This window comes from Heteronotia binoei, chromosome 2 (genome assembly GCF_032191835.1).
Source record: "Heteronotia binoei isolate CCM8104 ecotype False Entrance Well chromosome 2, APGP_CSIRO_Hbin_v1, whole genome shotgun sequence".
Lineage (NCBI taxonomy): Eukaryota > Metazoa > Chordata > Lepidosauria > Squamata > Gekkonidae > Heteronotia > Heteronotia binoei.
The window spans coordinates 37,187,847-37,215,372 of NC_083224.1; the positions used below are offsets into that span (position 1 = coordinate 37,187,847).

Genomic DNA, 27,526 nt, shown 5'->3' on the forward strand with positions numbered 1-27,526 from the left:
GAAATATAAGAGGAATGTGTGGGGGGGAGGGGTCCCAGCATCAAGCCAATATCACTTCTGGCAAAAACCAGAAGTGATGTCATTATATCAATGCAACAGTCTGGGAGTTGCCAAAAACTCTATGGTTAGCCATATGGTTTTGGCAAATCCTAGAGTGCCCTCAATGTTATGACGTCACTTCCAGTTTTTCACCAGAAATGACATTGCGTGCTGACATGCTGTCAATGTACTTGAATGCCCTAACACCTTAGCTTATAGTGATTCTGTCGGATTACTGTGGTTCAATTCTAAACTGGGTTACTCTATTCTAAACCCAGTGTTTGCACTGTTGGTCTTTCAACTTCAGTTTTGTTTACTCTGACCAGCACTGGTTCTTTACAGTCATGGACAGAGGTCATATAATTGACTATCTGATCCTTTTAGATGGAGGTTCTGAAAACTGAATCTGAGACTGTGTACATGCAAAGCTGATGCTGTATCAATAAGCTATGGCTCCTGTTGGAATCCTCTTATATTTTGTCCTGCATTCCTCTAAATTATGTTCAATCCTCAGCTTTGACTTGAAATGGCTGCTTAATTCAGAGGTTTGAACTTGACTGGAAAACATCAGCAGTATAGTTCACTCAGTGGGAGTACTAGTGATTATTTTCTGATTGTATTCATTTTTAGGCAGCTCCGCCCTCTAAACTGGTGTTCAGGATGTGGGAGAAATTGTCCTCTCCAAAGTCCTTTTTGAACAAAGTATTTGATCTCTGAAAAATGTAGAAGATTCGCTTTATGCAATCGAATAAACAGCTCCTAATTTTTGGTTCTCCAGCTTCTGTTCTCAATTATAAGGGAAATGTATGATTTGAGGGATGTTGAGGAAACAGATATTGTCTTATTTTCTGTTAAATATAACAGCTGCTGGCATTGTATTCTGTGTTGCTGAAAAAAATTCAGAAGCATAAATGAAGCAACAGAGTACACCCTTGCTTATATGAGAAGAATTCTCTTCAGATGGACTATAATTCTTGTATTCTGTTGAGGTCATTGCAGCCACTGTTTCTGGGACAAACAGGTTGTAATAGGGACATAGCTGGAGCAAAACCTACCAATGTATCCCAGAGTGCTGTAGCAGGAGACACTGTTGGGGCAGGGGACAAATCATGCCCCCTGCTTCAGAAAGTGGAGTCTTTTCTATGGAATTAAGTCAAGTGATTGCTCTCAGAGGTACCAGTTGAGTGAGGGCCAAATCTGTCTTTTGGCCCCTGTTTTGGCTTTAGAAAAGAGGGAGAGAAAAATTCAGAACATTTAAGAAATACCATAATGTTCTGTCTAGGGTTGCCATATCTCCTGTGTCCTGCTGGCAGCTTGTTTTCCACCATTGCTTCTTTGGGGTGTGTGTGTGAGAGTTGCCATCATTGCAGGTGGCATGACACATTGTTCTAGGAATCGTCCAGAACTCTGTGGTTTTACCATAGAATTTCTGGCAATTTCTAGAGTAACATGATGTCACTTTTGGTTTCTTTTGCAAGTGACATAATGTTGCATGTTACTCCAGCACTTCATTATATCCCCATGTCCCACTGGGTGCCAGCCATCAGCTGACAATCCTATTTCTGACTTTAAATGGCTACTATCTGGAGCCTATTTACACATTTCTAAGCTTGTAATATATGTATCACCCATGCTTCAGACTTTATGGCACTAAAGTGGGAATGACACTGTGACAAACTCAGGAACTTAGCCTGAGAAACTGGGGAACATGGGCTTACAGCGATTGGCTGAGACGCAGTTATGGTTACTGAAATGTAGTGAAATTAAGAGGCTTGCAGAAAACACCTCAGGGTTTTCAGTTCAGTTTTGGAGAGTCTTCAGTGAGTCTGGAAGCAACTGGACAAGGAGCTGAGAACAGCTAGTGGGGCTGAGTTCCTTGTGGAAACAGAGCTGGGCTGAGCTTCTGTCTGAATGAGAGAGTTTGAAGTCAGAAGGGGGCAAAACCAGGGACCTTCTGTGAGGGAAACTCTCTGTGGGAGTTCTGCCAGCAAATCAAGGCAAACTCTGTGTACAAACTGAGATCACACAAACACTCAGAAGGGAGGAATGGATTCTGGTGGTCAGCAGGGTTTCCCAAGATTCAGACCAGAAAACTAGCCGGGGCTGAGACACACCAGGAGTGAGGGGCTGGTATTAGCTCTCAGTGGTGTGAGTCCTGGATGCTAGTGTTGAATGTCTATGAGGGAGAATTAATCTGGCACCAGTCAGGAGTTCTCATTGTGAGTGGAAAAGAATGTGTGGATGTTTGTTATTTTTATGATTTGAGTAGCCAGAGCATAGGGCTATATCATCTGAACTGCAAAGCATTCCTAGTGCCCAGTAGGCACTGCCTGCTTGTCCTAGAGTTCTGTAGAATTCTAAAGCCTGCCTGTGTCACGGCCCGAGTCTCTGACACGAAGCTGCGGCTGCTATCGTCCTGGCAACGAGCCAGGACCTCTCGCAGACAGCCCAGGCGAAGCACAGGGAGTGGTCGTAAAACAGTCCAGTTGATTGATAACGTAAACAGGCAGGCTGGAGGGTGAGACGGAAGCTTGGTCAGGGAAGCCGAGAGTCAGAAGCCGGGGAGCCGAGCCGAAAGTCAGAAGCCGGGAAACAGAGCCGAGAGTCAGAAGCCGGGAAGCAAAGCCGAGATCAAACGATACCTAAGCCAGTCCGATAAGCAAAGCCAGAGTCCAGAATACCAGTCTATGGGTCAGGCCGGGTCAGGAATGCACAGGTTCTTTCCGAAGCAAGGGGTGCGAGACGCAGACACATCCAAGGGTGTTCGCTTGTTGCCAGCACAGTTTGGCCTGAGGCCAGGATCCCAGATATACTGCTGGCTAATTGGCTCGTTAGAACTCCGGGCTCAGATCTCTTCTAGCCCGCATGCGCGCCTCTCTACGCCTGTTCCTGAATTCCAGGCGTCTCCTCTCGCGCAGGCGGGCCCCAGGTGTTGGTGAGTCTGGGGGAGATGAGCTAGTACCTGGTGTGGCCAGATTGGTTTCAGGTGGCCCCTGCTGCTGGCTGGCTCCTTCAGGACTTACGTCCTCTGTTGCTGAAGGCATCTGCACAGCAGGGGCGGGGTCAGAAGCAGGCACCTGCTCTGAGTCAGCAGGGGCAGGCATGACACTATCCCCCCCCTCAGGCCCCCCCTCATCCAAGCCGCCTGGCTTATCTGGGTAGGCCTCATGAAACTGCCGGAGCAGGTCAGGGGTATGCAGGTGGGCAGCCGGTTCCCAGGAGCGATCCTCGGGAGGGTAGCCTTCCCAGTCCACCAGGTACTGGAGTTGACCTCGGTGCAGCCGGGAGTCTAGGATCTGGTGGACTTCAAACTCTTCCTCATCGTCCACCAGCACCGGTGGCGGAGGCGGTGGTGGAACGTCCCTGTTTGGGTCCGGCGCTGCCGCTGGTTGGAGGAGGGAGCGGTGGAATACGGGGTGTATCCGGAGGTGGGCCGGAAGGCGTAGGCGGAATGCCACGGGGTTGACTTGCGCCTCTATGGGGAAGGGCCCGATGAACCGATCGGTTAGCTTGGAGGACCGGCCAGGAGTCCGGAGGTACCGGGTCGAGAGCCAGACAGAATCTCCGACCTTGAGGGGGGCTCCGTCCTGGCGATGTCGGTCCGCGGCCAGTTTGTAAGCGTCCTTGGCGCGCTGGAGCTGAGTGCGCAGGAGGGCGTGGAGCGCGTGGAGTTCCTCAAGTCGGTCGGTGGCTGCGGGAACGTTGGCGGAGGGGCCGAGCGGAGGGAAGAATCGGGGGTGCAGTCCATAGTTGGCGGCAAACGGCGTGGTCCGCGTAGAGCTGTGGACTGCGTTGTTATACGCGAACTCTGCCAGGGGTAGCAGAGTGGCCCAGTTGTCTTGCTGATAGCTGGTATAGCAGCGCAAGTACTGCTCCAAGGTGGCGTTGGTCCGCTCGGTCTGCCCGTCGGTCTGGGGATGGTAGGCGGAAGACAGGTGTAGTTCTGTCCCCAAACCGTGCTGGAAGGCCTACCAAAAGCGGGATGTGAATTGTGGGCCCCGATCCGAGATGACCTGCGTGGGTAACCCGTGCAGGCGGAAGACGTGGTTTAGGTACAGCTGGGCAGTCTCCGGCCCGGATGGTACTCTGGCACAGGGGACGAAGTGGGCCATTTTGGTGAACAGGTCCACCACAACGAAAATGCAGGTGTGGCCCTGGGATCGTGGCAGGTCTACGATAAAGTCCATGGACACCACGTCCCAGGGACCGGCGGGAGTCGGCAGGGGTTGCAGGAGACCGGAGGGCTTGGCCGGTACGTTCTTGGCTCGGCGGCAGACCTCGCAAGAAGCCACGTAGCGACTAACGTCCGCTCGGACGCGAGGCCACCAGAAGTCCCGGGTCAACAGATGGGCGGTCTTGTGCTGCCCGAAGTGGCCAGCCGGGGGGGCATCGTGGGCCAGCCGGAGGATGCGGGATCGGAGAGGCCTGGGAGGGACGTACAACTGCTCCCGATGGTAGAGCAGCCCATCCCGGGTGGATAGTTCTCCGGCAGGGTCTTGCTGCGGTTCCTGCAGGTGTTTCTGCGCCCACGGGTCGGTGTCTTGGCTGGCCTGTATCTCGGCCACCAGGGCGGGTGCGGTCAGAGTGGCGGCAAAGACCGAGGGTGGCAGAATACTAGCCCTGGGGGCTTCGGTGGCACTAGAGGTGTTATAGTCCGGCCGGCGGGACAGAGCGTCGGCTCTCTGGTTCTGGGAGTGCGGGACGTAGGTGATGGTAAAGTCAAATCGTGAGAAGAACAGGGACCACCGGATCTGCCGCTGGTTCAGCCGGCGGGTGGTCTGCAAATGTTCCAGGTTACGATGGTCGGTGAAGACTTGGACCGGATGCCTGGCCCCCTCAAGGTGGTGGCGCCAGACCTCAAAGGCCACCTTGATAGCCAGGAGCTCTCTCTCCCAAATGGTGTAATTGCGTTCGGCAGCCGAGAGCTGCCGGGAGTAGTAGGCGCAGGGCTGCCATGGCTGGCTAGGCTCGTCCCGCTGGGAGAGCACGGCTCCGAGGGCCACATTGGAGGCGTCCGCTTCCACCATGAAGGGCAAGCTCGGGTCAGGGTACCGCAGAAGGGGACTGGAGGAAAAACTCTGCTTGAGCTGGCGGAAGGCCCGGTCGGCTTCGGGGGTCCACTGAAAGGGCTCCTTCGGTCGGAGGAGTCTGGTCAAGGGCTTGGTGAGGTCGGCGTAGCCCGCGATGAATTGCCTGTAATAATTGGCGAAGCCCAGGAGGCGCTGGATGTCCTTCCGACTTCGAGGGGCCTGCCATTGAAGGATGGCGTCGACCTTCCGCGGATCCATCTGGGTTCCCTGGGGGGAAATGATGTGCCCCAGGAACTCAACGGACTGGAGGTGGAAAGCACATTTCTCCAGCTTGGCATACAGGCGATTGGCTCGGAGTCGCTGTAGCACCTGGCGGACGTGGTGGATGTGCTCCTGTTCGGATGCAGAGTAGACCAAAATGTCATCTAAATAAATGATCAGGAACCGGTCTAGCAGGTCACGGAAAACGTCATTCATAAAATGTTGGAAGACGGCGGGGGCATTGGTGAGCCCGAAGGGCATGACCAGATGTTCGTATTGGCCATACCTGGTGCCAAAAGCGGTCTTCCACTCATCCCCGGCTTTGATACGAACCAAGTTGTAGGCCCCGCGAAGGTCGAGCTTGGTGTAGATCGTGGCCCCTTTGACGCGGTCGAGGAGCTCAGGGATCAGTGGGAGCGGGTAGCGGTTCCGAATGGTAATCTTATTGAGGGCCCGGTAGTCGTTGCAGAGTCGCAGGTCCCCGGTCTTCTTCTTAACGAACAGGACAGGTGAAGACAGGGGCGAGGTGGAGGGTCTAATGAACCCTCGGGCCAAGTTCTTGTCCAAGTACTCCCGGAGGGCAGCCAGTTCCGGGTCTGCCATGGGGTACAGGCGGCCTGCGGATAGCGGAGCGCCGGGCACCAGGTCGATGGCGCAATCGTAGGGCCGATGTGGGGGAAGCTGGTCTGCTTCCTTCTCATTGAAGACGTCCGCGAACTCCTGGTAGGGAGTTGGGAGTGTGGTGGCGGCCCCCAGGAGGCTGGTGGTGCGTGGGGAACCGGGTTGGTTGACAGGCGGCACCTGAGTCGAGTCGGGTGGTAGCGGGGAACAGGGTGCGAGGGTACTCGAAAAGCTCAGTTCACGTTGCACCCAGTCCACATGGGGGTTGTGGGCTTGCAGCCAGGACAGGCCCAAGATAACAGGGAAGCGTGGCATGCGGGCCAAATCGAAGGTCTGCTTCCCTTGGCGCTGTTGGACCCACAAAACGAGTGGTAGAGTTTCGTGGCGGACCGGCCCCGAGCGCAGCAGACGACCATCCACTGCCTCGACCAGTGTAGGAGTTCCCTTTTCCCGAACGGGGACGCCATGCTCCTTGGCAAAGTGGCTGTCCATGTAGCAGCAGGCAGCCCCTGAGTCCAACATGGCATGGACGAAGATCCACCGGTCGTCGGGAAGCTGCAGGCGGATCGGGACCAGGAACGGGGTGGGTGGTGGATGGACGGAGCTAGAGGACCTCAAGGAGTGCCCCAGGCCAGGAGATCCGGCTAGACCTGGGGCTGGCCTTTTACCGAGGCAGCGGAGCTCGGGGTGCGCTTTGATTTGGCCGGGCAGGAGCTTGCAAAATGCCCGTCCCCTCCACAATACAGGCACAGGTTGTGGGTGCGCCGTCGGTTCTTCTCCTCAGGGGTCAGGCGAGGGCGGGCGCCGCCCAGCTGCATGGGTTCTACAGCCGGCGGTAAAGCTGGGGTACCTGGAACGGGAGCCGCCGGGGGGGGCCTTGTTGGAGTAGTGCCCCTCTTCTGCCTCTGGCGCCGACCTTGCAGTCGCCCATCAATGCGTAGACACAGCAGGATCAGGTCCTGGAGGGCGGCTGGGCGGTCGGTGCGTGCCAGTTCGTCCAGGACGGCATCGGAGAGGCCTTCAGTGTACTGGTCCACCAAGGCAGCTTCATTCCAGGCCAGGTCTTGAGCCAGCAGCTGGAACTCTGTGGTATACTGAGACACAGAGTTCTGGCCTTGGTGCAGAGCCCGTATCTTGCGATTAGCTGTCTCAGCACGCACAGGGTTGGCATAGGCGGCCTGGAAGTGTGCCTTGAACCGTGTGTAGTCTGCTAGCAGCGGCGAGGGCTCTAGCAGCAGAGGAGTGGCCCACTTGGCCGCTGGCCCTTTAAGCAGGCTCAGGATAAAACAGACTTTTGTTTTGTCTGTAGGGAAGTCGCCCTGCCTTATCTCCATGTATAGTTCACACTGGGCGAGGAAGGCAGGGAACTCTTCCAAGTTTCCTGCGAATTTCTCAGGAATGCTCACCGGGCAGCGAGAGCGGGGAGCAGCGGCGGCAGCCAAGGCCACGGCATTGGACGCAGTCTGCTGCTGCAGAGTAATCACCGCTTGGGTTAATTGCTGCACCTGGTCTAGGAGCCCCGGCAAGGGGTCCATGCCTCCTGCCGCTTGGTCCGTCATGAGCGTGCCTGGTGAGTTTTGGTGTGCTGGCAAGCTGTCACGGCCCGAGTCTCTGACACGAAGCTGCGGCTGCTATCGTCCTGGCAACGAGCCAGGACCTCTCGCAGACAGCCCAGGCGAAGCACAGGGAGTGGTCGTAAAACAGTCCAGTTGATTGATAACGTAAACAGGCAGGCTGGAGGGTGAGACGGAAGCTTGGTCAGGGAAGCCGAGAGTCAGAAGCCGGGGAGCCGAGCCGAAAGTCAGAAGCCGGGAAACAGAGCCGAGAGTCAGAAGCCGGGAAGCAAAGCCGAGATCAAACGATACCTAAGCCAGTCCGATAAGCAAAGCCAGAGTCCAGAATACCAGTCTATGGGTCAGGCCGGGTCAGGAATGCACAGGTTCTTTCCGAAGCAAGGGGTGCGAGACGCAGACACATCCAAGGGTGTTCGCTTGTTGCCAGCACAGTTTGGCCTGAGGCCAGGATCCCAGATATACTGCTGGCTAATTGGCTCGTTAGAACTCCGGGCTCAGATCTCTTCTAGCCCGCATGCGCGCCTCTCTACGCCTGTTCCTGAATTCCAGGCGTCTCCTCTCGCGCAGGCGGGCCCCAGGTGTTGGTGAGTCTGGGGGAGATGAGCTAGTACCTGGTGTGGCCAGATTGGTTTCAGGTGGCCCCTGCTGCTGGCTGGCTCCTTCAGGACTTACGTCCTCTGTTGCTGAAGGCATCTGCACAGCAGGGGCGGGGTCAGAAGCAGGCACCTGCTCTGAGTCAGCAGGGGCAGGCATGACAGCCTGTTTGGTAATTTAAAAATCTTCTGCCAGGGTTATATATTTAATTTTACCTCAGCCTGACAAATCTGTGTTGAGTAATTGATTATTTTGCCAACCATCTTCCTGCCAACTGATTCATTGTTATTGATCAGATCTAATCAATATTATTTTATCCCTCTCCCTTGCCTTTTGTTATCCAATAAACATTCCTTTGTTTTTTGAATTTAAAACTGTCTGGTGCCTATTTTCTTAAAGGTCTGACAGGATTTCTGTGTGTGTGCCTGAGGGACTGAGGGAAGGTGACTGGGGAAAAATTATAGTGGTCACCCTCCCAAGCTGACCCTGACCAGTTCCTCACAGACGCCGTTAATATGGACTGATTGTGTGGCTATGGCTTAGTGGTAGAGCATCTGCTTATCATGAAGAAGATCCTAGGTTCAATCCCTGGCATCCCTGATTAAAGACCTCTGCCTAAGATCCAGGTGAGCATCTGCTGGCTGAGTAGACAATATTGACCTGGAGTGACCAATGATCTGATTCAGTATAAGTTAGCTTCATGTTTTCATGTGACTTCCCTCATCCAATACTCCTCCAGGTCCAGGATGAGGAAATGTTTTCACTTTGAAACTGCCCCATGCAATTGCTGTGTCGCCAGTAATATCATTGCTAAAAATGTCTTGGGCTTGGTGTCAACTGAAATGTTTAAACATGTTTTGAAAGTTTTAAACAGCCTATGAAGTTATTTTTGGATTATTCATGAAGATGGCTGTTTTCCATGCAGTTTTTCCCCCCCCAGCATAGTTGTGTTTGTACTCACATAACCTCTTTGATTTATTGTCTGAATTATCACACGCTTCATGTACTCCCTCCAGCCGGGTCAGATGGAATTAAGAGGGGTGGGAAGTCCTGTGGTGCTAAAGGATTTATAGTTTTTGTGTTTGTATGGTTCTATATGCATTTTTATTGCTGCAGGTGAAATAGAATATAAATAACCTCTACCTGGTTGCAATGCCATTTTTGTTTTAAAAAGAGGGTGAGGAAGAAAGATACTAATAGCCATATTTCCTTCAAAAAATGCCCCACCTTCTGCAGATCCCCACTAGATTGTTCCTGAAGATCTACCCCCTCTTTCTCTGGCTAAGTGGGCCAGGCTGGCCTGGCACACATGGATCAGGATTTGGGAGAGCCCCATAACACATGGAATTCAGTGCTATAGGAAGTGGCAGTGGCTACAAGCATAGAGCTTCAAGAGGGGATTGGATCAACATATGGAGCAGAGGCCCGTCAGTGGCTATTGGCCACAAGGTATAGATGGAACACTCTGTCTGGGGCAGTGATGCTCTGGATTTCTGGTGCCTGCGGGGCAACAGTGGGAGGGCTTCTGGAGTCCTGGCCCTGCTAGTGGACCTCCTGATGGCACTTGGGTTTTGGCCACTGTGTGACACAGACTGTTGGTCTAGATGGGGTACTGGCCTGATACAACATGGTTTCTTTTATGTTCTTAGTACCAGTGAGTATTGTCACAATAAAGCTCAGCCTGGTTGTATTAAGTCTGTAGTAACATCCTTACTGAAATCCCACTAATTTTAACACATTGGGCATTACAATAAGTGGCCACTGCAATGGTTACAATTATATTATTAGCTCTTGATAATGTTATCTAGACCATTGAAAAACCTGCCCTTCCTTCAGAGACCAGAAGGGAACTGGACGAAGTTGAGCAAAAAGGCCAGCTGGTTCCAACCCCATATGCAGATTTAGGATTCCATGGTTAGGAGACAGAGATCAATGGTGCAGGCTCATGGACTCCTTCCCATGCAAAGTGTCTCCCTCTTTTCACACTATATTATATCTGCCACATTTTGCAGTGACAAACCATGGTTCTAAGGGAATTCTTACTGGTGTTAGCCATGTTTAGCAGCAATCCAAAACAAATGCTACCCCATGGATAAAACAAAAGTGGGAGGTATATGTCAGAGAGAGAAGGAGAAAAGGGTGTATGGGAGCACAGGGCACGTCACTGATTTCCTAACCATGGTGAGGAAGAAGAAGACTGTAGATTTATACCCCGCCCTTCTCTTTGAATCAGAGACCCAGAGTGGCTTACAATCTCCTATATCTTCTCCCTCCACAACAGACACCCTGTGAGGTGGGTGGGGCTGAGAGGGCTCTCAGAGCAGCTGTCCTTTCACGGACAACTCCTGCGATAGCTATGGCTGACCCAAGGCCATTTCAGCAGCTGTAAGTGGAGGAGTGGGGAGTCAAATCCGGTTCTCCCAGATAAGAGTCAGCACACTTAACCACTACACCAAACTGGTTGGAAACAGTTTGTGTATATCATGTGGTACTTCGAACACTCTAAATTTTTATCCCAAATGCTAATTCTTTTTTTAATTCTTCGATAATAAGCTGCTATTGAGTGTTTCATCCACTTTAAAGTTGGTGTCAGATCGCTTATATATGCTAAGGAGCAACTATTTCTCTCCACTTGGATCAGAAATAGCTGGCTCAGTTGTGGGGGAATATTGCCCAGTATTAAATTTCTAAAATGAGAACTGTCAGTGCTCCAAGAACTGAGAAGTCAGGTTCTCAGCACTGAAAACTCTTTCTCCCTAGTGTCTGAATGTTTGTTGTGTTTACTTTGTAGTGCAGTGCCACAACTTGTCCTTCCGACAGCCAAGGCAGGCTCCCAATTTAAATCAGCCTCACCCCCCCCCCTCACCCCTTTGGAGAGTGATTGGTAAGATCATAGGATAATCACGTGCCTCATATTATCTCTTTTCCTAATAACAGTTCCATGTAGCTGAATGTACTTTACTGTTATTAGGTTGCAGGCACCGGGCCATTGACAAGCTGCTAAGGTGACTTGGCCTGCTGCTTCTCACATGAAGTCTCTGAGCCTCGCTGATATCTGGTTTTCTATCTATCCCTCTGAAAATGTGCTGAATGGATAATTCAGTGTTATTTTAATAAATGTCACTATAGGACATGATCTTTGACATGTGAGCCAGTGTGGTGTAGAGCTTAGAATATTAGACTAAGAGACTCATTGCCTGGTTCTGATTTCAAGTTGTCAGGTCCCCTGTAGCTGCCAGTGGGGGGTTGGGGGTAGAGTTGCCAGCTGCCGATAGAGGAACTCCTGGAGATTCAGGGATGGGATCTGGGGTGACCAGGGACCTCTGTGGGGTACAGTGCCATTGAGTCTACCCTCCAAAGCATCCATCTGATCCCTCTAGTCTGGAGATGAGCTGTAATTCTGGGGGATACCCTGGTCCCACCTGGAGGCTGGCATCCCTGTTGGATCTATGAGTAAGGAGAGGGTTTCCTGTGTACTGGTTTTCTGATCTTAAATGCTCTCCAATTATTTGCCTCACTGGGGAAGGCATGTAAGTCACGAGTATAATGATTGTATATTTACCCCTACTGTGGCAAACATCAGGTTCTGGAGCAGCTGTTTAAGTTTGGACAAATGATGCAGGCCAAATAAGTTAATTGTCTTGCCTGCACGCTAAGGACCCAATCTAAATTTAGCCCCCGTCTTCTGACTGCAGCTGCTATTTACCAATCTAAAAAAAATAATAATCTAGGAATATTCATTTATGGATTACTCAGTCCCTTTTACAAGCCGCCTTGAATATGATTGTGAACAAAAACTGAGCTGCATAATAAATATACCAGCAGTTCTTTTTGTGATGCATAGGGAGGATCATTTCCTGGATTAATTAAAACAGATGCAACATACCTCTTTTCAACCTGCCTGCTGGGTTTTGGATCCCGCCCTTAACAATAATAGGTCTTTTTAGAAATCTAAAGCAAACAAAATACCTGACAGATTACTGTCTAGTGTGAGACTGTAAACTAGACAAGGCAGCTTGAGCCGTTGGACTTTGTATTTGTGCCTATTAAGTGTGACATCTTTTTATTCAGTAGATATTCAGATTTAAAATGGGATTACTTCAGTCCTGCCATCATATTCCCAGGGTTTGAGATTCAAATTAGCTCTTCTATGTGCAAAAGAGAAAAATAAGTGGGTGTAGATGGGAGCAAGAGCTGAACAATGAGAAGAGAGCCATACTTGAAGCTGGTGTTGCATTGGAAAGTTTGTTCACGTGGAATGTCATGAGATACTCAACATGTTTAGATTTTGTTTTTCCCCTTCAGAGAGACCTCTCTTGGGGGATCCTTCCACAAGAATAAGATTTCTCAATCCTGTTCCAGGTTGAGGTTTGCCTTTCTTTATTAAGAATGTTCAAATAAATATTTATTCGTTTACAAAATTCATATCCCACTGAGGTGGCTATGTTTATACGTGATAAAATCACATTTTAAAACCATTACAGTCAACACCTACCCACACACATCATTAAAAGAAATTAAAAACAGAGTTAAAATATGTACAAAGAGACAAAACCCCCCCCCCAATAAACATTTTGGTTAGGAAAGCAGGATCAGTGAGGAAATGAAAAAGGAAACAAAAAGGCTTCACCTGCTAGTGGAAGATGGCAGCAGAAGGGGATAGACAAACCTTCCCGGGGAGAAAGTTTCAGAGCTTTGGTGCCTTGACCGAGAAGGCCCTATCTTAGGTTGCCACCTACCTGATCTGAGAAGGTGGTGGCAACTGAAGCAGGGCCTCCGAAGATGACTGTAGTGGTTGGGCAGATTCATAAGAGAGTAAGTGGTCCTTTAGATAAGTTGGTTCCAAAACCATATAGGGCTTTTGAATGTCAAGACCAGCATCTAGAATTATGCCCAGAATAGGGTTGCCAGATCCTTAACTCCACCGGCGGGGGGAGGGAGGGAGCCTTCTGGGAGGGGTGGGTGGACTCCACCCCCAAACAGCAATGTTGCCAATGTGATAATGTTACGTGGAAGGGACATCATCGCATTGGGGACATTGCATGGGGGCACTTTGCTTTGAGGGCAAAACTCTATGGTAAAATTGTCCTCAAACCATAGACTTTTGTTCTTAAACCAGAGCACCCCTGCAGGACATCCCCAGAATTATGATGTAACTTCTGTGTGGCGTCATCATGTTGGGGATGTTGCTATATGAGGGGCATGGTTTTCCCTACTGGCCAGCAGTGGGGAGAAGCCCGCAAAGAGTTGGACCTTGGGACTGGCAATCCTAGCCCAGAAACAAATTGTGTAGATGGGCCAAGATTGGAATGATATGGTCCCTATGACCTGCTCCAGTCAGCATCCTGGCTACAGCATTCTGCCCTAACATTCCTCAAATATAGTCCCACAGAGAGTGCATTTCAGTAATCCAACCTATATGTCACTAGGACATGCTTCACAATGGCCAGATCTTTTCTGCCCAGGAAAGACTGCAGCTGGCTAACCACTGAAAACTGGTAAAAGGCAGTTCTGGCCATGACTGCTACGTTCTTATTGAGTAGAAGGCCAGTATCTAAGACCATTCCCAGACTACAGACTTGTTCTTTCAAGGTTAGTACAATTTAATAGGTGATATCTTAAATTCCAGGTCAGACCTTCCACCCACCTGTAGCACTTCTATCTTGCTGGGATCAAGCTTCTGTTTATTAGCTCACATCCACTCCAAAACTGCTTCCAGGCACCAGTTTTGGGTTTCTACAGCTGCCTTCAGATCATCTGGAAGCATGAGATTCAGCTAAGTGTTATCCACATATTGGTGACTAACCAGCCCAAATCTCCTGTTGACTTCACCCAGTGGTTTCATGTAGATGTTAAAGAGCAAGATGGAAGCTTGTGAGAACCTAAAGGCCAAAGGACTGAGCAATAGTCCTCCAGCGCTACCTTCCAAGACCCACCTTCCAGGGAGGACAGGAACTACTGCAGAATGGTGCCTCTCAATCCCAGCCTAGATAGGCATTCCAGGATACCAGGATCAAGTAGCATCGAAAGCCACTGAGAAGTCTGGGAGAATCAACAGAGTTGCACTCCCTCTGTCCCTCTCCTGGAACAAGTAATCCATAAGGAAGCCAAGGCTCTTTCAGTCCTGTAACTAGGCCTAAACCCAGATTGGAAGGAGTCTAAACCATTTGCCTCATCCAGGAAAGTTTGGAGTTGTCCAGCCATGACCTGTTCAGTAACCTTACTCAGGAATGGAACATTTGAGACAGGCTTAAAATTATTGAGATCTCCTTGGTCAAGGGTAGCCTTCTTATTGTGGATGCACTAAAGTCATTTCAAGGCTGGAGTGACTGCCCCTTCTCTTAAAGGAGCATTAACTACCTCTTGAAGCCAGTGAACCAGCCCCTTAGCAGATTTAAATAACCAGGAAGGGCAAGACTCATACAAGCAGGTTGTAGGCTTCAAATTTCCAAGGATCCTGTCCACATCTTCAGACTGAATGTGGTTATCTCAGACAATTGAACAAGTTGGCACCCTGTCACCAGCAGACACTGTCTCGGCTAATGTAGAATCCAAGTTGGATTGGATACAAGAGATTTCATCTGCCAAGTGCAGAGCAAAACGGTCAATGTCACTATTGTAATTTGTTTCTTTTGCAGCATTTTTGTGCCATTGCATGCCATGCATATGCAATTGATACAAAATAAAACTAGCATCACTTTTAGTGGTAGTTAAATCATGGGAACATGGCTGGGAAGCAAGATGACATCCCAGCTTTCAGAGGGAACCAGAATTGTCAAGAAATTCAGAAACATCCCTACCATTTCTGTTGCATGTACATGAACAGTGACCCTTAATCCAGAAGTGGTCCTGTTCAACAATCTACTGGGGTGGACCCAACCAGCTTTTTAGTGCAGACTTGTTCAATTCCCCTCGTCCCAGTTGCTGTTGATTATTCAAGTTTCATGCATTGCCTTTCTAAGTGGTCAAAGGAGGCTGTAAAAACTGGGCAGTCACCAGCCATGATATCTGCTTGCAGCTGTGATCCAGCCAGGGGATTTTGTATCTTGCTTGATGGGAAGTAGGATTGCCAGCTCTGGACTGGGAAATGCCTGGAGATTTGGGGGTGAATCCTGGGAAGGGTGGAGTTTGGGGAGAGGAGTGGCATCAGCAGGGTATAATACCACAGAGTACACCCTCCAAAGTAGCCATTTTCTCTGGGGGAACTGGTCTCTATCATCTGGAGATCAGTTGTAATTCTGGGAGATCTCCAGGCTCCACCTGGAGGTTGGCAGCCCTGTTTGGGAGTGACCATGTCTTGTTTTCAGCAATAAGTCACTCAGCTGCTTCCCTTAGTGATCATTACTCTGACAGTGATGCTTGGAGCATCTACTTTCACCAGGAAATCACTGAGCCCTACCAGCATGGGTGGGGCTTGAAGTAGCGTGAAAGAAACTTGCACACTTCTTTTCAAGAATGTGGGGGCAGTATGCTTGGGATATGGGGAACCATTGAATAGCATCTTGCCCAACACTTTGAGAAGCCTGGAGCCCTGCACAGATTGCTCTTATGGACCTAGGCTAACTATTGAACCATTAAATGCATTCTTCCGGCTATATAAATTGGCTCTGGAGGCTGACAAGAATTCTTAAGAACATAAGAGAAGCCTTTTTGGATCAGGCCAAGAGCCCATCCAGTCCAACATTCTGTGTCACACAGTGGCCAAAATAACCAGGTGCCATCAGGAGGTCCATCAGTGGGGCCAGGACACTAGAAGCCCTACCTTACAGTATTGTTGAGAGGATAAAATTGAGGAGAGGAGAAAGATGTAAACCGCTTTTGGATCCTATAGAGCAGAAAGGCATGTTATAAGTGTATTACATAAGGTAAATGAGTATTACTGTCATTATACTGCAGATGGGAAGGTGAACTGTGGCTACTCTAAGGTCATCTAGATGGTGACAGAAATAAGAGTCAAGCCAGTTAAAGACTACACAAAAACACACCCAGTTAGAGCAGCAGTTATGACCTGTGAACTGTAAGGCCCCTTCTAAAACTGTCCTGGACATTCTGTCCATGTGATATGAGGCAGGTAGTGATTATTAAGATGTCTGATTGCTTGTGGAGGCTTAGATCAATTTGAAGAGCAGAACCACAACCAGCAGAAGTGCCAGGCAGGTTGAGCTGCTGCCGTGCCTACCAAACAAAGCCTGTCTCATGTCCGCACATGTACTAAAATATTTGTGGCAGGCAGAGAAATGTGCCCATTATCTGTTGGCCATGGCAGAAGGTTTGTTGAGCCAGCAATGCTTACTGGTACTTAGGCACAAGGTGTGTGAGAGAGACTTGGGTTGACAACTGAAAAACCAGTGGCTCGCAGAGAGCAAGGGCCATAAAGGCCAATGACTATCCTTGTTCCTTCAGAGGTATCTTTAGTTTTCAATTTATTTGATGATAGTGTTGCCAGCCTCCAGGTGTGTCGCAGAAATCTCCTAGAATTACAGGATAGATCAGTTCCCCTGGAGAAAATAGCTGCTTTGGAGGGTGGACTCCATGGCATTATACCCTGCAAAGGTCCCTCCCCAAACCCCACCTTCCCCAGATGCAACCCCCCTGAATCTTCAGGAATTTCCAAATCCGGAGTTGGTAATGCTAGTGCTGGAGCATGCACGTGTGCCTTTAAAGTATCACTGGAGCTCTGGCCTGCACATGGGTTCAAAGGCCCTGTAGGCATTTAAAACTGGAGTAATTGCTTATGTTGCAAGTAACTTGTTCCCGTGGGACTTATTCATATGTATTTGCATATTTTTGTGCACACTAGAGTTGGCAGAACTTCAGAACAGATGTTTACTGTGAACAGCATTGAATAGAGAAGGAAAGCTTAACGTGGCAATAAACCAAACGGAGATACTAAATCCCGAGCAGTTGAGACTAGTACTTCCAAAAAAGTTGGGATCCCTTTCTATAAGGAGGTGGGCCAGTACTATTGGCAGAAAGGGAACTCCTCGCACAGTCTGAGGCTCCAGATCTCCTCTGCCAGGAGATGAGGCTGCTGGGGGGCTTACCAAGTTCATCCACCATCCATGTAGAGTCCACAGACTGGGACAGGAAGAGCTTCAGTCTTCACTCTGATCTACTTCCTCCCATCAGAATTCTCTTAGTTAGTTCTGTGGAAAACAAAGTACAGAGGATTAGGGGGTTGGAGCACCTTCCCTATGAGCCAGTTTGGTGTAGTGGTTAAGTGTGCAGACTCTTATCTGGGAGAACTGGGTTTGATTCCCCACTCCACTCCATGCACCTGCTGATGTGACCTTGAGTCAGTCACAAGTTCTCACAGAGCTGTTCTGCTCAAGAGCAGTTCTTGGACAGCTCTCTCAGTTCCATCTACCTCACAGGGTGTCTGTTGTGGGGAGGGGAAGGGGATTGTAAGCCACTTTGAGACTCCTTTGCATAGCGAAAGGTGGGGTATAAATCCAGTCTCCTCTTCTTCTATGAGAAAAGGCTGAAGAGCCTGGGACTTTTCTGTTTAGAAAAGAGACAACTGAGGGGCGAAATAATAGATTTTTTCCCTCCCTCTCTCAAAATATTAGAAGTTGAGAACACCTGATGAAGCTGATGGGCAGTAGGTTCAGGGCAGACAAAAGGAACAAAAGGATTAAAATGTGGAAATTGCTGTCAGATGATGTAGTGATGGCCACAGGAATAAAGACCTTAAAAAGGAGATTAGATAGATGTATGGAAGATAAGTCTATCAATAGCTACTGGCCATGGTGACTGAGGGGAAAATCCACAGTCAGAGGCACTAATCCTCTAAATCAGAGAGCCAGGAGGCAACATAAGGCGAAGGTTTCATCCTCTGTGCCCTGTTGTTGGCCCTCCAGAGGAAGTGGTTGGCCACTGTTTGAAACAGGATGCTGGACTAGGTGGATTATTTGTCTGATCCAGCAGGGCTCTTCTTATGTTCTTAAAGTAGCCCCTGTCATGTCCTCTATAGCGCTGTGCTGTAAGTGCTTAAGTCCTGCAGTCATGGTCCAGCAAGTCCCTCCCCCTTCCTCTGGTTCATGGGGAGCTAGCCAATTCCCAGTATTATGTCCCATCCTTGGAAAAGGCTTGGGAGTGGCCTGCACCCCTGGTGGGCAACTGTGCCCTGGGCTCCTTCCTGACCCCATCAGGCCACCATAGGGCTGTGGAGGTGTGGTTTTGACTTCTGACCTGTCAGGGTTTAAAGCCAGAGTTGCCAGCTTCACTGAATGCTTCTTTTGTCCTGAGAAAGTTGGGTCCTACAGCTGCATTGACCATCATCAACTTTGCCTAGGGAGCTGTAGGTAAACTCTGTGTCTTTCTCATGCTCCCTGAGGGATTATCTTACTGCTCTGCCTTTGTGGTGGTTGAAGACCCTGTCTACCTCTGGGTGTATATAGTTTCTTACTAAATTGCCCTTATAATCCTTTTTCCTGTTTCCACTCTTCGCCTTGGTTCCAGTGGAACTTTTGTTTCTTCTGCTAGTCATAACTACATGGAACCTCTGTGATCAGAAGTAGTGTATCTCCAAATAGGAACTGCTGGGGGTCAACAAGAAAAGAAGACTGTTTCTTTCATACTGTAAATTTCTTAGAGATTTGCTGGTCGCAGTTGGAAGCAAAATGCTTCTCTAAATGTTAACAGAATGCTTGCCCAAAGCCCCAAACCAAGTACAAGATAGTGATATTGGGTGGCTATGCATGCCTTAAAGACCAAGTAATTTTACATTTTGTTAATATCCTCCAAATATTTGTTTCCCACTTTACCCCTAAATTAATCTCTGAATTAATCTTCACCCCCCTGAATTGACCTGTTCCCCTCCTCCACCAAATTTGTTTCATCCCTGTTCCCCTCCATTTTATTCTGCAGGTTTTCCTTCTGTCTGTCTCCAAAAGAAAGAAAATCCCAGTCCCCCCCCCTATTTTATTGCAACCTAGGCTGATCTATTCCTACTTGAAACACACAGCCTAGTCCTTTGTATTAATACCACTTCTGTTCTCTCTGCTTTACATCTCAAAGTGTTTCAGTCACATGGGAGAACAAAAGGCACAGAGATTCTAAAAGATGGGCAGCTGGCCAGTTAGCAGTAATGTAACAGCCAGTTTGGTGTAGTGGTTAAGTGTGCGGACTCTTATCTGAGAGAACCGGCTTTCATTCCCCACTCCTCCACATGCACCTGCTGGAATGGCCTTGGGTTAGCCATAGCTCTTGCAGGAGTTGTCCTTGAAAGGGCAGCTGCTGTGAGAGCCCTCTCAGTCCCACCCATCTCACTGGGTGTCTGTTGTGAGGCGGGGGGGGGGGGGAGAAGATATAGGACAGGGGTGGCCAACGGTAGCGCTCCAGAAGTTTTTTGCCTACAACTCCCATCATCCCCAGCCAGCATGGCCAATGGCTGGGGCTGATGGGAGTTGTAGGCAAAAAAACATCTGGATAGCTACCGTTGGCCACCCCTGATATAGGAGATTGTAAACTGCTCTGAGTCTCTGATTCAGAGAGAAGGGCGGGGTATAAATCTGCAGTCTTCTTCTTCTAATGCAGGTGTGCATGTGTAGTTTACCTAATCATCTGTAGAATGGGCTGAAGAAAGTGTTCTGTCCCTTTAATAGGGGCCAAATGAGCAGAAATGGGTAGCTGAACCCTTTCAGGGTGTGTAGGTAAATGAAAGCACCTGGTAAATACCATCCCATCAAGCCTCTGTTAAAGGGACAAGGCAACCACACCTGTAGAGGCAGGCACCTGCTGGTACTTCAGAACTTTGCACCCAGGCTTCTATGTTAAGGTCCATACACAAACAAAAATCCAGAGTCAAAAAGCCATGCATGCTAGGTTTTAAAAAGTGTCATTTTCCTCTTAGGTTGACAGTATGATGTGTTGCGCATAATGAATGATGTTGTTTTTGATCCAGAGTTACATTCTTCTGTTTTCATAGCCAACTCATATATTTAGATGCTCTTTAAAAACTGGTGTTGGAAATGATTTGTGCTGACAAATGATAAGAAAAGTGTGGTACTTCTGTGAATTTCTTAATCGTTTCCACACTCCCTGCCAGTATTTTAAAAGATGATGATAAGTGTTAACTAGAGTAAATGGTTACCGCCACCATTATTTCCAGGTTTTTCTCCCATTTCCTCCTTGAGCAGGAAAATACTTAATGAAAATGATTCCTATTGTCTTAATTTTTTTAGGACTGTGTTCAGTTGCTGATGCTTTGTCCATTTTCCAAAGTGATTTTAATCGAGACAAACTGCCTTCTCCCAGCAACTCAGCCAGCTTGGAAACAACTTGATTCTTCTTTCTAGATGCGTTTTTTTTTCTTCTTTTTTTTGAGTTCAAGGAAATCCTGCACATTTCCAACACTTTTAATGGACAGTCGGAATTTTAAATGGTTTCTTCTTTTGTGTATTGCAAAATGCTGTTGAAAGGTTTCTCTTTCAGATTGCCTTTATAACAAAGATAAGAGTTAAAAAAAAACACCACCCCAGATTCCTGAATTTTAAAAGTAACATCAAAAAACTAAAACAGATTTAAAATATATAGTTTAAAAGGCCTTTGGCAACTCTGTGGTCTGAAACTCAGGGCCGGGCCCTGCCACTACACAAACTAGGCAATTGCCTAGGGTGCCGGCCTTCTGGGGGCACTGAATTAGGTACCCCCCATGTGACTCAGTGACGTTATCAGTGTGGGTGGGGAGCACCAGAAATTAGTCTTGCCTAAGGTGCCAGACAGTCTAGGGCTGGCCCTGCTGAAACTGTGAAGACAGTAAAGCTCTTTGTGAGACAGAAATCTTTGCTCACTGTTAGCTAAGGGGACAGTTCTGGAATAAAGCTTCTAACTGATAGCAGAGGCTTAGTGGGGTATACATAATCATTACTATCTTCAAGTACTTGATGGGCCTTCATATAGAGGATGGTGTGCAAATGTTTTCTGTGACACCAGAAGGTAGGACCAGAACCAATGGGGTGAAATTAAATCAAAAGAGTTTCTGGCTCAACATTAGGAAGAACTTCCTGACCGTTGGAGCGGTTCCTCAGTGGAACAGGCTTTCTCCTCCGGAGGTGGTGGGCTCTCCTTCCTTGGAGGTTTTTAAACAGAGGCTAGATGGCCATCTGACAGCAATGAAGATCCTGTGAATTTAGGGGGAGGTGTTTGTGAGTTTCCTGCATTGTGCAGGGGGTTGGGCTAGATGACCCAGGAGGTCCCTTCCAACTCTATGATTCTGATACACTGGAAACAGCCTGGGAAGATCTTTGTACTTGCCATGAAACTTATCTAGGCAATCTTGGACTAGTCATTTTCCTCTCAGCCTAACCTACCTCACAAAGTTGTTGGTCAGTTAAAAGTGGAAGACAGTATACACTGCCCAGAGCTCTTTGAAGAAACAGCATGGTGGAAAATGCACTTAAAAATAAATATTTTGCCCCTGTGCCTTTAACAGTGGATGGTAACTGGGGTGGGAGCGATTATTTACAAATGATGGAAGCTTCACCTCTAGATTTCTGTCAATCAAGCTCTTGTCAGAGTACAGGAGGAAATCAGACCTGTGTGTGTTTTTTCCTGAACAGCTGGCAGGCCGTTCTATGGCTCACTTCAGTTAAATCGGAACAAAGTTTGAATCCAGTGGCAACTTTAAGACCAGCAAAGTTTTATTCTGGGTATAAGCTTTCACGTGCACACTTAAACTCAGAATTAAACTTTGTTGGTCTTGAAGGTGCCACTGGACTCAAACTTTGTTCTGTTGCTTCAGACCAGGGTGGCCAGACTTGCTTAACGTAAGAGCCACATAGAATAAGCATCAGATGTTTGAGAGCCGTAAGGAAAATAGATGGGGGGAGGGAGAAGAAGGGAGGGAGAAGTGGAAAGAAAGCAATTTTAACTTTAAATGCATTCTCCAAGCTGTTAGCTGGCTTGGCTTTGAGAAGTGATTTAAAGACAGAAATGTCTTTTCCAAGCTGGCCAACAAGGCAGTGGGGGTTTCAAGAGCCACACAGTATGGGTAAAAGAGCCATATGAGTTTGGTCACTCCTGCTTCAGACTAACATGGCTACCCACTTGATTCAGTTAAATCAGTTACAGTCTACAGCAGCGGTGGCCAAGCTGTGGCTTGGGAGCCACATAGGGCTCTTTCACATATGTTTTGTGGCTCTCAAAGCCCCTCCCTCCCCCCCTCCCCCGTTGACTGGCTTGGAGAAGGCATTTCTCTCTTTACATTACTTCTCAAAGCCAAGCTGGCCAGTGTTCTGGAGAACACATTTAAAGTTAAAGTTGCTTTCTGCCTACCCCTCTCCCCCCTTTCCTCATCTATTTGCCTTCTGTTCTTCCTGTCTTGTGGCTCTCAAATGTCTGGTGCTTATTCTTATGTGGCTCTTACATAAAGTAAGTTTGACTACCCCTGGTCTACAGATCGGGTATGACAGATTTAAGTGGTTGTCATTAGCCAAAACAACACCATTGGGTGGATCCAGATATCTTCCAAGGAGCCTTGCTTTAAATGAAGTGGATTTCCACCAACAGAAAAACCACTTAAGTTGTAAGAAGCCTCCTTAAATTGGAGGAAGGCTTCTAGTTTGAGCAAAAGGAAAGGTGGGGTTTAAATATTTAAATAAATAAATAAACCTATCTCAGTGGTGTGGAAGAATAAGGGGTAGGATACATCCCTGTACCTTTATTAGGATTAACTAAAGCATCACAGAAGAGTGAGCCAGCTTTTATTGGAACTCTACTTTAGTTGGATGTTATGCAGAACAAATAAGCCCCCGCCCCCGCTAAGCCAGTTCTCTCTGACAACTTGGGATGGTATATTGAGAAGGGCACTGATGCTAAGTGGGGTATTGGTTGGTTTGCTCCAGGACAGGAGGGAACAGCCACTAGCTTGGAAGAGCTGTGCTCCTACTTAATTGGCTATTTCATAAAGCAAGGCTCCTTAGGTTGGAGAAAGGCTTCATGCTTTACTAAGCAGATTGGTAGGATCCAGGCCATTGCCTGCTCACCACCATGACCACCACCATGCATATCCGAGTTGACCTTAAGGATTGCTCCAAGGACTTGCCTCAGGCCTGGTTGCCACTTTTGGGGGAGGAGGTAAAAGGGCTCCCTTGCTTTGTGATGAATCAGCCCTGGCCAATCAAGCTCAACGTGTGTATATTGGGACAAAAAAAGAAGAAGGCCAGCTTCAAGTATATGCTACTGAACTTGCTGAGACTTTGAGGGGAAAAGATCTTGGGGTTGTAGTGGATAGTTCAATGAAAGTGTCAACCTAGTGTGTTGCAGCTGTGAGAAAGGCCAACTCTATGCTAGGGATTTTTAGAAAAGGGACTGAGAATAAAATGGCTGATGTTGTAATGCCCCTGTCCCAACATATCAAGTTGCTCAGTTTTGCCAAGACAAAAGGGCTTTTATTATATTGATAGATGCATGGGATGGAGGGAGCTGACAGAGAAATTTTTCTCCCTTTCCTAAAATACTCGATTTTGAGGGCATCTAATGAAGCTGAGGGACAGTAGGTTCAGAATGAACAAAAGGAAATACTGCTTTACGCAGAGAGTGATTTAAATGTGAAATTTGTGGCCACAGGAATAAACAGCTTTAAAAGGAGATTAGATAGATGTATGGAAGATAAGTCTATCAATGGCTACTAGCCATGGTGACTGAGGGGAAAATCCACATTCAGAGGCACTAATCCTTTAAATCAAAGAGCCAGGAGGCAACGTAAGGGGAAGATCTAATCATCTGTGCCTTGCTGTTGGCCCTCCAGAGGAACTGGTTGGCCACTGTGTGAGACAGGATGCTGAACTAGATGGACCATTGGTCTGATCTGACAGGGCTCTTATATTCTTATGACCCCACCATGTACCCCAAAACAGAAACTGTAGGTAAGAAGGCTAGCTACATCCAGTCTAATAGTTCTTCCCATCCTTCTTTTCCACCTTTCCAAACAAATGTGTAAGATCCCATGCATAATTTGTTCCAAGGAAGCAAATAGGCTTGTGCAATGCTGTACGCATTTGTAAACATGCTCTTCTTGGGTGGCATGCATGATTTGCTTTTATCTGCTTTGAGACTTCTTCAACCCTATGCCTATTAAGAAACAGCCCTTCAGAGACAGATAAAGCACCAACTCTGATGACCTTTTATACAGCTTGCAAGACCATCTTTTTTTGTGTGAGGGGCTTTGTATGATGAAAGGAAGCTTGTCCCAAGTAGGATGTTGATTTTTTAATAAGTAATTGTTTATTGTTTGTAGTGTTTTTTAGAATTTATGGCCTTCTGTATTTTCGAAAGCTGCTTTTTAACTGTTTTTTTTGACTTGGTAAGAAATTTTTAAGTTTTAAATTATAAATTGTTTATATATGTTGATTTTATTATCATAAAGTATTGTTATTATATTATGACTGTGAGCCGCCCAGAGTCCAGATATGGAGTGAGTGGCATACAAATTTAAGGTAAATAAATAAAAAATAAAATAAACTTAATAGTCATAATCTATGTCATTTTGGTCTATTAGTAAAGGTGGTATTGTTTCAAATGAAGAGATCTGGTTATTTCTGTCTTACTTCTGACCCAAGCAGGAGAAGAAGAAGATGACATTGGATTTATATCCCGCCCTCCACTCAAGAGTCTCAGAGCTGCTCACAATCTCCTTTATCTTCCCCCCCACAACAGACACCCTGTGAGGTGGGTGGGGCTGAGAGGACTCTCACAGCAGCTGCCCTTTCAGAGCTATGGCTGACCTAAGGTCATTCCAGGCAGGTGCAAGTGGAGGAGTAGGGAATCAAACCTGGTTCTGCCAGATAAGAGTCCACACACTTAACCACTACACCAAGTTTCAGAGAAATCCTCCCCCCAAAGTCTGTACTGTACAGATTAAAAGTGAGAAAGATGTAGTACTGCTGGGTATGAAAGAGCCAGCATCCCTTGCTCTAATGCATCATCTCATATTTATTAGCATGATTCCAGTTTCCAGAATCTAGTAGAAACAGACAAGTCAGCTGAAACCAAAAGGTTGCTGAGCAACTGACATTGTCATCCTAAGTGGAGTTTAAGTGTACTTTTGCAGATGCTGAATAATATACTTTCAATGCACTTCAGCAATTGTTTGCAAGTGGATTTTTGCAATTCACAGAGTAAAAGCCAGTTGCAAAGTGCATTGATAGTGAATTGAAAGTGCATTATTCAGCTTGTGGGAAAGTGCCCTTAGGGTTAGAAGGTTGCAGCTCTGCTTAGAATGCCACTGTGAATAAGCTAAATGGAGTTCATGCATTCCATTTTAAAGCAATTTCCAGCCTCTCTCCCAAGGTGAGACAGGCACATGAAAAACTGAAAAACTGCTTTTGTATTCAGTTTCTGAATTGGCTGATGATCATGCAGAATGTCAGAAGGATAGCTGTGGCAGTCTCTTGTAGCAAAATTAAGCCAGAGTCCAGCAGCAACTTTAACATTTATTCTGACATAAGTTTTTCTGAGCCACAACTCACTTCTTCAGATGCATCACAAACACATATGCTGAAATAAATCTTCTTAGCATGCAGGAATGGTGATTTACAGTTGCGTTCCAGCCTTCTTGCACTTTACAATGCCTGTGTGATTTCAGCCCTGCACTCTTAGTTTAACCCGCTCACATCTGCTGAAGATCAAGCCTAGGTTCTGTAGTAGGAAAGGGAATGCAGTTATAGTGTTATTAGGAGAGGTATTTTAAGACATCATTACTAAACATCTTGGAATAGAGGATTTTTTATGCCCCCAAAGCAAACAGGGGATTTACTAAGCAAAGCAGGTGGCCTTGGAAAGGAAATATGTGGAGAAAATGGAGGCCAAGGGAAGATGACCTATGACCAGCTTGGGCAGACTTGGAAACTGAGAGGTGGTGGTGAGAATGCCTGTAGGCATGGGAGCGAATGAGGGAGAGGTGGAGCAAAGGAAGGGTAGAAAAAGCAAGAAGTCAAAGATCTGTTTATCTTCTTTTGTAGCCTGCTCTTCCCCCACCCACAGTGGGGCCCCAAAGTGACATAAAATATCCTTCTCCTGTCCTCTGTTTTAGCCTCACAATAACTACCCTGTGAGGGTAGTGCTTACGGCAGGGTCACCCAGTGAGCTTCTATGGCAGAGAGGGGATTTGAACTTGGGTCTACTAGATTCCAGGCAGGTGTTCAAAATACTGTACCGTGCTTTCTAGTCTGGTCCTTTTAGAAGAAGAATTGCCAATTTATACCCTGCCCTTCTCTCTGAATAGAGACTCAGAGCGGCTTACAATAGCCTATATCTTGGGGTGGGGCATGCAGCAGTTTGTGTGCTGTGACATCACTACTGGGAAAACACAGAGGTGATGTTGGGTATCTTTAGTAATTACTGGAAGCTATGGTATTATGATGCACACAGTGTGACATTTAATATAGCTTTGGAGGGTAGCCAATAGGAGGCCTGACAATGCTAGCTTATGCCCATGTTTCCACATACATCCCACTATGCGTTGAACATCTTTGTGTTTGTTTTTGAACGTTTGCCACAATTGCTGTGGTGAGAAGAATTACCTACGCACCAGTTTTGGGAAGTAAATTGAGAAGTAAAAGCTGATAATCCAATCTGACTTGTTTTTAAATGAGACTTGGTGCTGGAATGGCTTATTGCTGTGCTATAAGGGAACAGATGGTATTTCTCACCACAATTCCAGGCTGTGGGAGTAGCAGAGAACAGATCAGTATAGACTTTTTTTTCCCCCCAAAAAGAGAAACCTTGGAAGTAGGAAAGATTCTTGATGCATCTTTCCTATAGAAAGCCATAACTAATGCATTTTTCCATACTTCCAGCCAAATCCTGATTACATTTTTGCTCCTCCTTCCTCCAAAGCTGTGGCAAAGCTCCCAGTACGTTGGCAGGGATCAGGACTGGCCCAGTAGTGGGACTGTTGCCAGAAACCTTTCTTTCTATGATAGCCATACTGTTGTTGGGGAAAACAAAGCAGGAACTCCTTTCCATATTAGGCCACATCCCTCTTATGTAACCAATCCTTTTGGAGCTTACAGGAGACCCTGTACTAAGAGCCTTGTAAGCTCTTGGAGGATTGGCTACATCAGGGGTCTGTGGCCTAATATGCAAAGGAGTTTCTGCTACAATAAAAGCCCTGGGGGAACCAACAGGTACCTAAGGGTTTATTCACACGAATTGTGGTCCACTGGGATAACATAAACCATTCTGTGCTTTCTCTGAATGTAGGAAGAATGTTCCTGCAGTGCATCACTGTGCTGTTTTTTAATGTAGTGTCTGACCTGTTCCTTTTGGGGTTCCTCATCATGGAACACAATTTCAAACATCTTGCAGGTCCAGGTCAAGCTGACCCAAGCTGAAATGGAAGCCTATGAAAGTGACATGATTTATCTGTTTATGTAGCTCATATTTATTTCAGAGACGTAACCT

The 27,526-nt window shown here is 47.5% G+C and overlaps 1 protein-coding gene across 2 annotated transcripts in view; it reads left to right on the forward strand.

Annotated features, from left to right (window-relative positions):
- RIPOR3 (RIPOR family member 3) overlaps window positions 1-27,526 on the forward strand; it is a 193,980-nt gene that overhangs the window by 19,035 nt on the left and 147,419 nt on the right. The window contains exon 1 of one of the 2 annotated variants that reach the window (XM_060230798.1): window positions 18,206-18,419. The exons of the other annotated variant lie outside the window; for it this stretch is intronic. The gene's annotated coding sequence lies outside the window, so the exon portion shown is untranslated. Of the gene's footprint in view, window positions 1-18,205; window positions 18,420-27,526 lie in introns of those variants that run through there. 2 annotated transcript variants of the gene reach the window in all.